The sequence below is a fragment of the Nycticebus coucang genome, chromosome 20, assembly GCF_027406575.1.
Source record: "Nycticebus coucang isolate mNycCou1 chromosome 20, mNycCou1.pri, whole genome shotgun sequence".
In the NCBI taxonomy this organism is placed as follows: domain Eukaryota; kingdom Metazoa; phylum Chordata; class Mammalia; order Primates; family Lorisidae; genus Nycticebus; species Nycticebus coucang.
The window spans coordinates 63,712,845-63,726,962 of record NC_069799.1 but is presented as its reverse complement, the minus strand read 5'-3'; the positions used below and the strand labels follow the sequence as shown (position 1 = coordinate 63,726,962).

Here is a 14,118-nt window from a genome sequence, read left to right as displayed (position 1 = left end):
TGCATTACTTGGATTTTTTATTCATTTTTTGAGGGAAGCACTGAGGGTCCCCATGCTCTAGCGTCATCTTCACAAGATAATGAAATGTTGACTTCTTTTTTTGTTGTAAATCATGCTGAAAATCATTCTCCTTGTTCTAAAAGCATATTATGTACCATTTAAGTAAAATTCACAAGCCCCAACTATCGGTTTTACACCCTTGCTTTTTCCCAGTAAGCTTAACAATGGGGTTTACGTTGTAATCAATCAAATATTGGGTAGCGAACAGGCTTATAAAACATTCCATTTCCATCCAGTTCTTAGCCTAAAAGTGAGAGTGGGACCCATGAGTTTATTTGGAGCTGGAATAGAGAACAGAAAATTTACCTTGGGTTTCAAGTGATTGGTTTCATCTCAGTCTGAGTGTATTTTATGCTGTTGCTTCTGTCAAATGCAAAAGTAGTGCAGAGAAACAGCACAGCATAATGAATGGTGGCGGAGAGGCAAACACGGTTTTCCTGGGAGCATAACTGTTCTGAAGATGTAAAGGAGAAAATCCAGGTGGTTCATAGTTTTCTTACCTAAATTCTCTGGGTAACTTCCCCATAACTCTTCTGGGCTGTGCAGAGGAGACCTAGACAGTAGGTGCGAATGCTGCTGACAGGCTTAGAAAATGTAACAAAAATACTGTGGTTCTATCTTTTTTAAGCCACCTTAGAAAAAGATGGAACCATGTCTGTGCCTGGTGCCCTCAGTCTTACCTACAAAAGCTTGAATAATGCCCTCCCTCAGCCAGCAGCGCTCAGAGGCGAGCCAACTCCAGCAACTCTTCTCCCGTCACCTTGGGATTCTGTATGCGTGCTCCTTTCCCCAAGGGGAGATATTCTTACTCATCATTCAACACTTTTCTTCTTCCAGTTCACATTTATTCCTGTTTTCTCAGCTCACCATTCCTCAACTTTAGTCCCACACAGAAGTGTGGCTTGCCATTCCCCTTTGAGAAATAGATGAGTGAACCACGCATTGGCACTATATTCCTCTCATCTACCTGCAGGCAGCTTTTAATTGTTTTGTTGACTGTTTTTTTCTATTTTCTCCCCTCAATAAATCACTCATATACCTTAAATATTGGAAGATGTGAGAAATATATCCTGTTAACTCTGGAACACATTGTCTAGTGTCAGGGAAATTCTAATACCCATTCTAGACAAATTGCCCTCGAAAGTATTATATATCACGCAAACTTTCTGATATGAAGGATTATCTGACCAAGGGCAGATGCAACAAAATCCCTATAATGAAAAAAGAGATAAATTAAGTGAAATATATTTTAAATTAAAATGAAAGGAAAAGAAGAGAAAGATCTAAGTCACAAAGTAACAGAATTTGATGGTAAGTGAACTACTTATTACTTTTTTGTCTAATTCAAAGGCCCATACACTATGGTGTGCAGCCCATTGCCTATTTTTCTATGACCTGCAAGCTCAGAATGGTTTTTACATTTTTAAATGGCTGAAAAAAAAATTAAAAGACGAAGAATATTTTGTGACACATGAACATCACATAGCGTTCGAAGTCAGGCACCGTGGTGGTCGCAGTGTAAGGGTGCACATCTTATTCTGTGGCCGTGGAAACGGATCAGAGCGAGATGTCCGTGTAAACTTGAGCACCGTGGTGGTCACAGTGTAAGGGTGCACATCTTATTCTGTGGCCATGGAAACGGAACAAAATGAGAGGTAAATGGGCCTCTGGCCGCTCAGGTCTCCTGTGGGGGGCGGGGGGGCAGCATAATAATAATCTTTTGAAGTGAAATTAGTAAGCTGACTGGGACCAGAACAGGGGAGTCTGAAATAGTCCAAAGGTGGGGGATGTTTATTGCTGAAGGACAGGCAGAGGCAGAGAGCAGTCTTTTGAAATTATGGGGAAAAGAAAAGGCTTTACAGGGTTCAAATTATACCCTCTTGCTGGAAGATCTTTAAGGCAATTTTTAGTTTCCAAGTCTTAAGTAAAGCAGTTATACCTTCTGCCCCTTGATCCAGAAAAGTACTTTGAGGTTGGATTGTTTCCTCTGTTCTCTATTATTGTTCCTTGAAGCAAGACAGAGGTAACTGTTTTTCCTTTGATTTGACATTCCTGGAAACTGTATTTGAAAGGGGTCCCTGGTACGTCAGTACCTTCTCCTGATAGTAATGGGTAGTCAAAGTTCCATGTAGTCTGCATTGAAGATGAAACCAAGATCCCAACCCTGAAAATACAGTCTCAGCACCAATGAGTATGAACAGGGAAACACACATTCAAGTTAACTGCTGACCTGCCTGGTCCACTGAGCAGTCAAGTCCTGCCTTGACGCCGGGTAGCAGGTGGTTTCAGCTCGCCCATGTGCAGCCGCCTGGAGCTCTGTCGATCCGAGCTGGGAGGTCCCACCCAGACTTGGGCAGAGGGTACAACACATGTGACATCTGCCGTGGGGTCACCATGTTATCTGTCCTCTGATCTTATTATTTGCTGAGTTTGTTCATTTTGAGCAAATGCAGGATGTTCATTCTCTCGTTTCTGTGGAAAAAAGGAGAGCAAAGTAACGTGATGGATGTATCTTAGGGACAGGGCCTGGAATTGTCAAGAAAGACATAGCAGAATAGGACCTTCAGCTTTTCTAAGTTTAAATTCAGTTAAAGAAGCCTCCTGGAGGGCGGCACCTGTGGCTCAGAGGAGTAAGGCGCCAGCCCCATATGCTGGAGGTGGTGGGTTCAAACCCAGCCCCGGCCAAAAACTGCAAAAAAAGAAGCCTGGAAAAAAAGAGTTTTAAATATTGGTGATGTAATATGAAACTGCATGAAAATTTTGGGGTGAGTGATGCTGGGCTGGAGGAATAAACATTCTTCCCCTAACATTTCTCAAGGACTGGAGAGGAAACTCCAACCTTGCCCATCTGCTTCCCCGCCTTTCCCGCAGCCCAGGCCTCCTACCAGCACTGCAGGCAGCTGGGCTGTGCCCTGGGTAAGTGAGGGCTGCTCCTCCTCTCAGGGCCTCCCTGCCTTCATCCGCCAGCTCACCAGAGAAGGGGTGCTTGCTTGGGCCCCTCCAGACATCTCCTGATGTTTGGTCACTTTTTAAAATTAATGTCTAATTATACATTTGATCAGGTGATACAGATACCATTTACGATGCCTTTCAGAGAATAGTATTGTTCTCCATGATAATTCTAAATTCACTTTAATAACTCACAGTACAAATTCTGGTTGGGCAAATTCAACCATTTTTTCAAAATATACTAATTATGTTGAGATACTGTTTGGAGACCACTTTACTGCTGGCAATTAAAGTTTCCTTTCTGCTGACATTTTGATTTCTTGGAATGATTTCTTACAATGCAGTACTTTTTTCGTTCCTACCAGAGGTGCTAAAAATGCGACACTTTCTATTCATGTCATTTTCTTTTACTGCAATTCACGGGGTTTAGCTTATGCCTGGAGGGGGACTTTTTAATATTTACTATTTCTAAATTATTTCTGTATAGTATGAAAACAAGAGCTAACACTTTGCTTGTTAATCTCAAAAACATGCAATATTTATAGATATTTGTTGCCTTTGAATGATCTAAACTTTTCCAATTAACACTTTTTGACAGTATAAATAAAGAATAATCATGGGCAATTATTAAAAAAAATATTTTTAAGGAAAATATGTATTTTATATTTTAAAATGTAGCAGATTTAGCCAAAAAAAAAAAATACCATTTAATAGGGTAGAACTGGTATAGTTATGTTTGGGTGAAAATTTCTTTACAGCCGTAACAACAATTGGTTTTTATCTCACTTTTTATCTGCATTTTTCTTTCTGTACTTGAAATGTTTTTTATTCATGTATCTCTTTTCCAGTCTAAACAAATTTAGCATAGCTTAAAGGGAGAACTTACAGCAAAGTAGGAGATGGAAATAGGAAGTTAAGGCCAAAGAGAGGGAAAGGAGCAAGTGCTTGTGTAGCAGACGGGAATGTAGTGTCCCAGCTGGAAGGGGAAAAGTGAAACTCACTTTTAAAAGGAAAGGGACTTCTCAGTGTCTCAAAAGTGGCAAAGTTTTTCAAAGCACTAAATTTAAAAATTGATTTCCTTATGGAATCAGATGTCAAGGACAGTAGCCTCCATCATAGTTCTTACAGCTGATGCAAAGGTAGTTTTCATTGGCTGTTTGTCACACTAGCACCAGTCCCTAAGCCACCAGAAGGCATCAAAGCTCAGCTCAACCAGAGGGCATGTCCAGGGCCGCCTCCCCTCGAGTTGAAACGCTCCTATAACCTTTGGAGCATTAGGTTAATCAAGACTCTTGGTCACAAGTAGCAGACTCCCAAATCAAACCAGGTTAGAGGAGAAAAATGAAGGGGTTTCCTGGACACTTGGGGGGCATCTGCAGGGTTCACTTTCCCATGCTGCACCTGGCCTCTGTGGCGGCAGAGGGTCCACCTCGCTCCAGGGGATGTGGTTCTTGCAGCTGACCATCCAGGGAAGGGTGAAGCCCGTCACCTGTAGCAGCCACTGCCACTCCTCCGCTGAGGACTGACTGCTCCCCCGGGTGGGGGGGGGGGTCCCAGGGCGGGGAGGACCAATCCATTTACTTTACTTTAGTTAGAGAAATGCAGTCAGATTTCGAAATTTTATAAAGGCGTGCTGAGGAAGCAGGGCAGAGTCAGCTGGTTTTCAGAATGGTCCTGTAGAAGTAAGATTTCAGAGCATCCCCTCAGGCTTGCCAGGCCTTTTGCTCTTCTGTGTTTGTTTCCCTTCCAAGAAAACTGCTTCTGATTTTCAAAAAAGTATTGATAGTTTTGTTTTGCCCTGATGAAGTTGCTACTGAAACCGAAACATTTCATAGGTATTTTGCCTACGTTAGCAGCTAACTAACAAGAACAGTGACCCCCCCCCAAAAAAAAAGAACCTTAAGAATGACTATGTTTAAATCCATACATGACATTTAAAATTTTTAAATGAACTATTTTTAATGCTAGTGACAGATGCTAACATTACAAATGAAATTTCCTAGCAGCCAGACCATTGTGACAAAGGTTACAGGCTGTCCGCTCCGTCCCCACCACCACCTTCCAGCACTCAGAGTCAGCAAGCCCACGCAGCCCTGTTGTAATTCCAAGCCGCCTGCAGAAGAAGCAGGAAGCTAGCCCTCTTGTTCAGATCTTCAGCCCTTCCCTGCTTTTTCCAGATGAGGAGTTTAGGACCTCCTTATATTGCTGTCCCATCTTTACTGGCCTGGAAGTATGATGGTGTTTCTAATTTTTTCCCCTAGCACCCTGTAGTTTGCTCGTTAACACCAAACACACAACATGTTTAAGAGAAAAAATAGTATGCCGTCAGAAAAACTGGCTTTAGGTTTTAGGGAATGCTTTTACTACACAGTAAAACAAGGGGAAAGATTATAATCAAAGCATTTCCATCTTGCTTGTAAACAATTACAGCAGTTCTCAGGTGGCTGCCACATTAGAAGACTTGGAGAGATTTACTGGGTTCCATTCTAATGCAATTAGAGCTAATTTTGTTCTTTAAATGAATAAAAGGTCAGCTAGTAAATCTAGCTTATCTTGAGTCCAGACTTCAATAAATTGTTTTATTTAATTTGTTGTAAAAGATCTTATCCTTAATGGGCTTAGGTCTTATTAGTTCACTTAGGTTTTAAAATATTTATGACCACCTTTTAGATATGATTTGAATGATAGTTGGAAAGTTTCTCTCGGCAGTGTTATCGAGGTCCTGGATCACTAATTGTGTGAATATAGGAAGGTACTTAAGATTTGTTATCAAGAAAAAGCTGATGTGAACTTCCAGAATTTAAATGTTCTTTAACCTGTGACAGGCAGAGGTAATTCAGCTGTATCATGGTCGTCTTTTGGATACTGATTACAATTTCCCCTAAAGATCAAATTACTCACACTTTTGGCATTTTAAAAAGAATGTGTACCTACTGATGAAGATACCTGGGCACTCTTCTTACCAGCAGCATAGAGATTTTGACTCCTTGCATACTGTTACTTCCTTCATTTTAGGGGCCTGTTGTATATTGAGATACTTTAGAAAGATTTTAGATGCTCTGTGTAACATTTCTTCTCTATTCCCACTCCCACCTTTGTAGCTTATAAAGTGAATGTTCTTGTCACTGCAGGACTTCTGTGACTTAGAATATTTGCAATTATTTTAAATTATTTTTATAGATGAGGTCTTGCTCTGTGGCCCAGGGCACTGGTGTACTCCTCTGACTGCAGACTTCACACCACCGTGCCAGCTTTTTTTTTTTTTTTTAGAGATAGGATCTCACTATGTTGCTCCTTCTTGTCTCAAGCTCCTGGCCTCAGTCTTCCTGCCTCAGCCTCTCAAATAGTGCGATCCTTTTCTAGCATGGTAGCCAAAATCCCAACACATGGGACTAGCTCTTTTACTCCTTGCTGTTTGGATTTGCTCTTTGGGGTTCCAAACCTACCTGCTTCCTCCTCGCTCGCCTTCCATGCTTCCCCTTGTTCCCAAGATCAGCCCCTCATTCCTGCCTGCCTCCCCATCTCTTCTCCTTTCTTCTTCCTCTTCTTCCTTTTCCTCATCTTTTTCTTCAGCCTTTGTTTTCCCATCTTCACCAAGCTTTCCCTCTTCATGAGAGAAAGGCCATAAGACCAACCACCTCTGTGTCATTCCAGTTTCTCAAAACTTTTTCTTCGGGTCACTTTCTTCCAATTTTTCACTTCCAAACCCACTACATTTTTGGTTTCTACCCTAGAAACTTTTCTAAACCTTCCCGTTAAGATCAGCAAATGCTCCCCGGCTCTGGGATCTACAGAGCATCCTAGAGCTCTTTCTTCTGTTTTGGGCACTGGGTTTCCCCAGCCTTTCGGAAACGTTCTGTTCCTTTGATTTTCCTGGTACTGAGCTTTCCAGGTCTCTTCGCTCTCCCTCTTGCCCGCCCTTCTGTTTTTCTCTCATGGACTCCTTTTTCCTTCTTTTCCTTGCCCTTGGACCTATTCTTTCTTCCTGAATTTCCTCGTTTACTCTTTATGTTTAGTTATGCAGTGAGCATTCCCACATCTTTACCTCCAGCTCAGATTCCTCCTCCACGATTCATATTACTTTGCCCAGGGCAGGAGCCTACTAGAAAGTTCCACCAGGTGAACAGTGACCCCTCACATGTAGCATTTCCAAAACTGTTATTTCCCCCCAGCTGGTTCTTCTCGTTTTGTTTCTTGTATATTGGCAATGAGATCAGAGACTTAAAGACATTTTAGGCTTCTTTGCATGAAGGCAAAAACTATTCAACTAACAGAATCAGAAGATTTTATTTATTTCATAATACCAGACTGGACATCCTGAAACTAAGATCTGAATGTCTCCTTAGTGCCAGGTTCAGTTTCCAAAACTGAGCAGAACAGAGGAAAGAGAAAGACCTTGTCCTAGGACATCTCCCTGGATCTTCACTTGAACTTTGAGCATCTTGTAACTTCCATTCAGCATCTTTAAGTTAGGGTCTCTCCTGTCTAGGTACAAGGAGAATTCCAGATAAGAGAGATTTCCATACCTTATTCACAAGAATCCATAATTTACTCCAAGCAAAGAAACTGTTGGCTAGGATACCAGGGGAGAAGGGGGGCATACTTAGCTAGAAGTTTAATAAATAAAAATTATACGAGAATATCTGGAAAACAAAGCAACTCAGAACCCTGGTACTAGGCCTTCATATATGTTAAGTACGTATTTTTCTCCCTTTAGCAATAGCTGCATACATTTGCTTTAAAGATAAATAGTTTTCATTAAGGTGTTTTCTTTATTCTTTTATGTGCTTTGGATACAATCAGGTATAAAAGCAAAGGGGGGTTTTTAAAAAAAACATTTGAACAAGGGCAACAAACTATGGACGAATTTGGCCTTGGTTTTTTTTTTCCCCTTTTATTAAATCATATATACATAGATCATGAATACATTTATGACTTTGTGGGATTCAATGTGTTGATTATTTGTACAAATTGGAGTGCTTACATCCTACTCATTAACATAGCTTTTATCTCATTTACTTAATCATAGTGTTAAGACATTTGTGTTCTATACTTGATAGATTTGACTTGTACCCTTGCAATATGCTCCACAGGTGTGGTCCCACCATTAACCCTCCCTCTATCAAACCACCCCCCTCCTTTCCCAACCCCCTCTCCTTCCCTCTAATTCTGTCAATACTTTCTTTTTTAAAAAAGAAGATAAAGTGTTTAAAACTGCGTAACCTAGAAACCAAAGGTTCCTCCCAAACCCCACCCTTTCCCCAAGTAACCACTACTAACTATTTGGCATGTATTTCAGCAATTTTTATTTTAAAAATTAGGATTATCTTACATACACTGTTCCAAGGTTTGTCCTCACTCCTTCTTTAATGATAGATAATGAAGCCAAGTGTGGTACATCATGCTTGTAATCCCAGCATTTCAGGAAGCTGAGGTAGTGAGATTGCTTGAGGTCAAGAGTTCAAGATAAGCCTGGGCAGCATAGCAAGACCCTGTCTATACAAAAAAATTTTAGTTGCAGCTACTTAGCAGACTGAGGCAGGAACATGAACCCAGGTGTTTGAGGTTGCAGTGAGCTATGATCATGCCACTGCACACCAGCCTTGGCATCAGAGGGTGACCCTATCTCAAAAAATAAAACAATAAATAAAAAGGAAATAGATAATGAACACCTTTCACATGTCTCTATGACATGGTATCTTATTTTGCTATTATATATTCCAATCCCTAATTTTTGGACACTTGAGTTGTTCCAGATTTTGCTCTAACAAATAAATAATATCCTCATCAATCTGGGACTACAGGCTTGAGCCATCACACCCAGCTCTTTTGTTTTTCTTTTTCTTTTTCTTTTTTTAATTTTTTATAGAGACAGGTGTCTGGCTATATTGCCCAGCTAGGTCTCAAACTCCTACCCTCAAGAGATCTTCCTGCCTTGACCTCCTGAAGTGCTGGGATTACAGTCGTGAGCCACCACTCTAGGCTCCAAAATTTCTTTTAATGATATTTTACTATTTGAGTCCAGATGCAGATAATATTAATTAGATAAGAATGAGATAATGAATGGTACTGGTCCGTGATCCAAAGTTTGAAAAGTAATGTCTGTGATATAATATACTTCATTTTATTTTTATAAACATGTGCTACATCTTAAGTATAACATTTTTCTGAAGTTTCTTATAATTAAAAGACATTTGCTGGGCATGACGGCTCACGCCTATAATCCTACCACTCTGGGAAGCCAAGGTGGGTGGATTGCTTGAGCTCAGGAGATCAAGACCGGCCTGAGCAAGAGCAAGACCCTGTCTTTAAAAAATAGCCAGGAATTGTGGTAGGCACCTGTACTCCCAGCTACTTAGGAGGCTAAGGCAAGAGGATCACTTAAACCCAAGAGTTTGAGGTTGCTGTGAGCTATGGTACTAGAGCATTCTACAGCAGGTGACAAATTGAGATTCTGTCTGAAAAACAAACAAAGAAAAAAACACTTTAAAATTACCTTTAGGGGCAGTGCCTGTGGCTCAAAGGAGTAGGGTGCCGGCCCCATATACCGGAGCTGGTGGGTTCAAACCCAGCCCTGGCCAAAAACTGCAAAAAATAATAATAATAATAATAATAAAATAAATAAAACTACCTTTAGGGCCAGGCATGGTGGCTCACACCTGTAATCTCAGCACTCTGGGAGGCCAAGGTGGGAGGAGCACTTGAGCTCAGGACTTCGAGACCAGCCCAACTGAACCAAGATTCCCATCTACTAAAAATTGAAAAATTAGCTGGGCATAGTGGTGGGCGCCTATAGGCCCAAGTACTCAGGAGACTGAGTCAGGAGGATCACTTGAGCTGAGGAGTTTGAGGTTGCTATGCGGTAGGCTGACATCACAGCACTCTAGCCAGGTGAGAGAGTGAGACTCTGTCTCTAAAAAAAAAAAAAAAAAAAAAATTATCTTTAGAATTATGTTTTCTAAAAGACTGAGTTCAAATTAACTGTATATTTTAGATTAACTGTTGGAGCACTTCTGGCCCACGTTAGGCATGAACCTAATTTTGAACCTCTCTCAAATGCATGTTCTGCCCCAGCTGGGAAGGACTAATGGACGTGTATATGGACATGTGAGTTCCCTCTCAAACGGTGAGGAACACGGAGAGTTAACGCAGTCAGGCTCATTTGTTCAGAATGAGTCAGTCACAACTGTCAGTGTAAATGGCCACATTCTGTTTTTTCACATTCAAAGCCAAGTGAGTAAGTCCAAATATCTGGCTACTTTTTTATTGTTTTTATAGTGTTGTTTATTTGGCTTGTAAGTAATACAAGGAAATTTGTATTTGCCTTATATTGAGGCCACATTCAAAGTACATGGAAGGGTCTATTTTACTGGCCTTTTTTCTGGCCTTCCTAACATGAACTGTTTTTCTGTATGCATGTGTATATCTGCAAATCAGTACATGTGCTTTAAAATTTTGTTATTATAAAGAAGAAAAATAGCTCCTGAATAAGAAATGCGTTTTCAGATTGTCTGGTGTTTGGCTGTTTTGCTTGTCTGCTCGCTGTAGTAAACTGCTTAGACATCACCTCTCAGTCCCCTGCAAGGCTGCTTTACTGATGGGAGGTCTGGGGGGTAGAGGAGGAAGAATTTCCCATGGTGAGCTCTGTTCCACAGCTTCCCCACAAGGGAAGGTATGGTTGACTGCCATGCTTCCCCCCACCTGTCCCTCCAGCGGAGGTTTGAAACTTCTTTTGCCCTTCTCTGCAGAGGATGCATATAGGAAACACTCAGAGGAGACCAGAGCCCAGAACTGGAGCAGCTGCCCAACTCACAGCTCAGTTCTCCCTTCAGCCTCTTACCTGGCTAGGACTTGCAATGACCTATCTTATCTTTTCATCTCTTTCTTTTAACCTTAGTGTGAATCTGAAGTCAGTGGAATCATTTCAGAAGTCTTCTCTTGCTTCAGAAAAAATTTTAGAAACTTTCTTACATGTGCGGATGTTTAAAATGTGTGTGTGTGTATTTTTTTGCTTCAAGTTCCCTTGGACACCTTTTTCCCTCCACTTTTTTAAAATAAATCTACTTGTTCATAAAAGTTCTTCAGATCCTAAAGCAAACAAAATGATTGCTCGTTAAGTATTTTATTAAGTAGTTTTATTAAGTAATTTTTTAATGTTTATTGTAACTAGTTTATTTCCTTAGAATATGGAAAACACATTTTATCTTACATTTTACAACTTAAACATTGCATTCTTTCCCCAAATAAATTGTTAAAAAACCTCTTTGCTCATTTTGAAAGACCTTTTTTTTTGTTATTCAAGATGTAGCACCAAGCAGACAATCTAAAAGGATAGCACAAGGGTCAGGAGTATCCACACCAAGACACTCACACACACTCGCAGCAACGTCCGTAGCCCATGCAGATTTGTGTGCATGTTCTGTTTGTATGTACAGGTTTCACCTGCTTGGCCTGTCTGTCTATATCCCCTCTCTATCTATATCTTACATATATTTTTCTATGCTGTTTACAAAGGAAGGTAAGAATTCATGTAAAGCATGCTGATTGGGGGAAAGGCCCAGCAGCTATTTTCAAATTTTAATATATTTTAGAGTGGTAATGTTGGATTTTCCAAGCGTGACTTCAATAATAACTGAATTTTATAACATTCCAGTGAGATACAAATCTTAATCACAATCTCGTTCATTTTTCAAGTTCACTGAATATCATCTTATTGCTTTTAATGTTTTCAAATAACTTGGGATGTTATTTGATCCTTTAAAAAAAAAAAGTAAATCTTTTATGGTTAAATCTCAGCTTCAACATATTTTCATGTAAAATCATCTCTTGCTAACTATTAATAATTACTTATCCTCCTCTGTAGACTTTAGGCTCAGGGAGACTAAAAGTTTCATCCATATTGAATGTTCAATTTCATTTGGCTTTGCTTTTTCTTACCTAAAGCATCCTCTTGTTTGCTGTAGAGAAGCAAAAGTCTTTCTGAAATCACAAAGTCTTTTATTTATTTCTTTATTTATTTTTGAGAAAGTCTCAAGCTGTGGCCCACGGTAGAGTACACTGGTGTTATAGCAACCTCAAACTCCTGGGCTTAAGCAATTCTCTTGCCTCAACCTTGCAAGTAGCTAGGACTACAGGCGCCTGCCACAATGCCCAGCTATTTTGTTACTGTAGTTGTCCTTGTTGTTTGGCAGGCCCAGGCTGGGTTCAAGCCCACCAGCTCCAGTGTATGTGGCTAGCACCCTAGCCGCTGAGCTACAGGCGTCGAGCCAATCACAAAGTCTTTTAGAAGTTCTGACTCCAGAGGATTTGATTGTTAAGAAGAACCTCAGACAGCACTTCTAGGGTTTTCATTTGTTAAAAAAATTGATCTGCATTTAACAAATATTAATTTTGGTTATATACCTAATATAACTTTGTCAGAGGAAACAGACTTCAAAAAAGCAAATTGGAATTAAATGTTGATTCTCAGGAACGTAAGCATAAGTAAATATCACAATGGCAGGTAGGAAGTGTTAGATAAGGGCTGGGAGAGGTAGACACATCTGAAATTATACAAAAGCTCACTGTGATTATCCCAGCTAGGAAGGGTTAGGAAGGTTTGAGCAGAGTCCTAATGGATTAGTAAAATTTGGAAATGGAGAAATGTGAAGAAGAAGAACAAAAGCAAAGATGTATCGAGCCAAATAATGAAAGCATGTTTTTCCCTAAGAAATTTCCATAGTATTCTGTTGACATACTGCCTATGTGCCCTAGATTTATGTTTTATGACTCTAAAGCATTCTGGATGTAATGCATATCACAAACATTTTTAAAGTTTTTCCTAATGTTTTCAAACCTAAAAAAGAATGAAGAAATACACTTTCATATACCCGGCCCCTTGATGGATTCAACAGTTATCAAAATTTTGCCATACTCACTTAATCCTTTTCTTCTTTTTGTCTTGTAAAGCATTTCCAAGCAAATCAAAACCCAGTATTATTTAACCTCCATATTCTTCAGTATAGAGCTTGAAAAATATGGTAACTTTCTTACATAATCACAATGCTGTTGTCACACATAAAATATATGAGCATTTTCCTTTGTTGTTATATAATTCTTAGTCTATATTCAGATTTCTTCCTTTGTCCCAAGTATCTGTAACAATTTGTTTGTTTGAATCAGGATCTAAAGAAGACTGATAACTTGCTGGGTGCCTTTCTAGAGCTGCCAACTCTGCCCCGCACGCCCACGGCTGCCACCTTTGTGCCATGTAAGGGACTTGTTGAAGAAACGAGATCATCTGTCCAGTAGAACTGGATTTTTCTATTTACTTCCTTGTAGCATCATTTAAATTGTTGTTCTATCCCTATGAGGGCATTCAGCTCTAAAGACTTCATTAGGTTCAAGCTCAACTTTTTCCCAAGGATATTTTGCTGCTGTATACTTAGTCCATCACATCAGCAGGCACCTTCCTCCCTGACCATCACTCTCTTAGTGATAGTTTACTGGGGAATGGTGGGTTTTAAATTCAGTCATTCCTTTCATTAGCTGAAATTTTCCAGTAAAGGTGAACTTTTCTTCATTAGTGAGTACATATGTGTGATTATATGTGACTCTGAAATACAGTTCATACAGGAGAGGTAGGACAAATCACTTTTTTTTGGTTTTTTAACCTGCCGGTCTTCAATGAAAGAAAGGAGTTGATGGAGTTGATCACTGGGCTTTAGAAAGGACTCTCTCTCTGTCTCTGTCTCTCTCTCCCTCCCTCTCCCTCTCCCTCCCTCTCTCTCCTTCACTCCCTCTCCCTCCCTCTCTCTCTCTCCCTCACTCCCTCTCCCTCCCTCTTCCTCTCCCTCCCTCTCTCTCCTTCACTCCCTCTCCCTCCCTTTTCCTCTCCCTCCCTCTCCCTCCCTCTTCCTCTCCCTCCCTCTCTCTCCCTCACTCTCTCCTTCCCTCTCTCTCCCTCCCTTCTCTCTCCCCCCTTCCTCTCCCCCTCCCCCTCTTTCCTTGCCCTCCTCTCCTCTTCTTTTTCCTTTAGTGTTCTTTGTGTTCGTATTGACCAGTGGGAATCCTTCATGTCATCTACTGGGCTGTGACAGCCACTTGTGTTTGATGCAGCTTTCTTACTGT

At 40.5% G+C, this 14,118-nt stretch overlaps 1 protein-coding gene across 1 annotated transcript in view; it reads left to right on the top strand.

Moving 5' to 3' along the window:
* Positions 1–14,118, top strand: part of TAF3 (TATA-box binding protein associated factor 3) — a 162,985-nt gene that overhangs the window by 135,726 nt on the left and 13,141 nt on the right. The gene's annotated exons all lie outside the window — the stretch shown is intronic.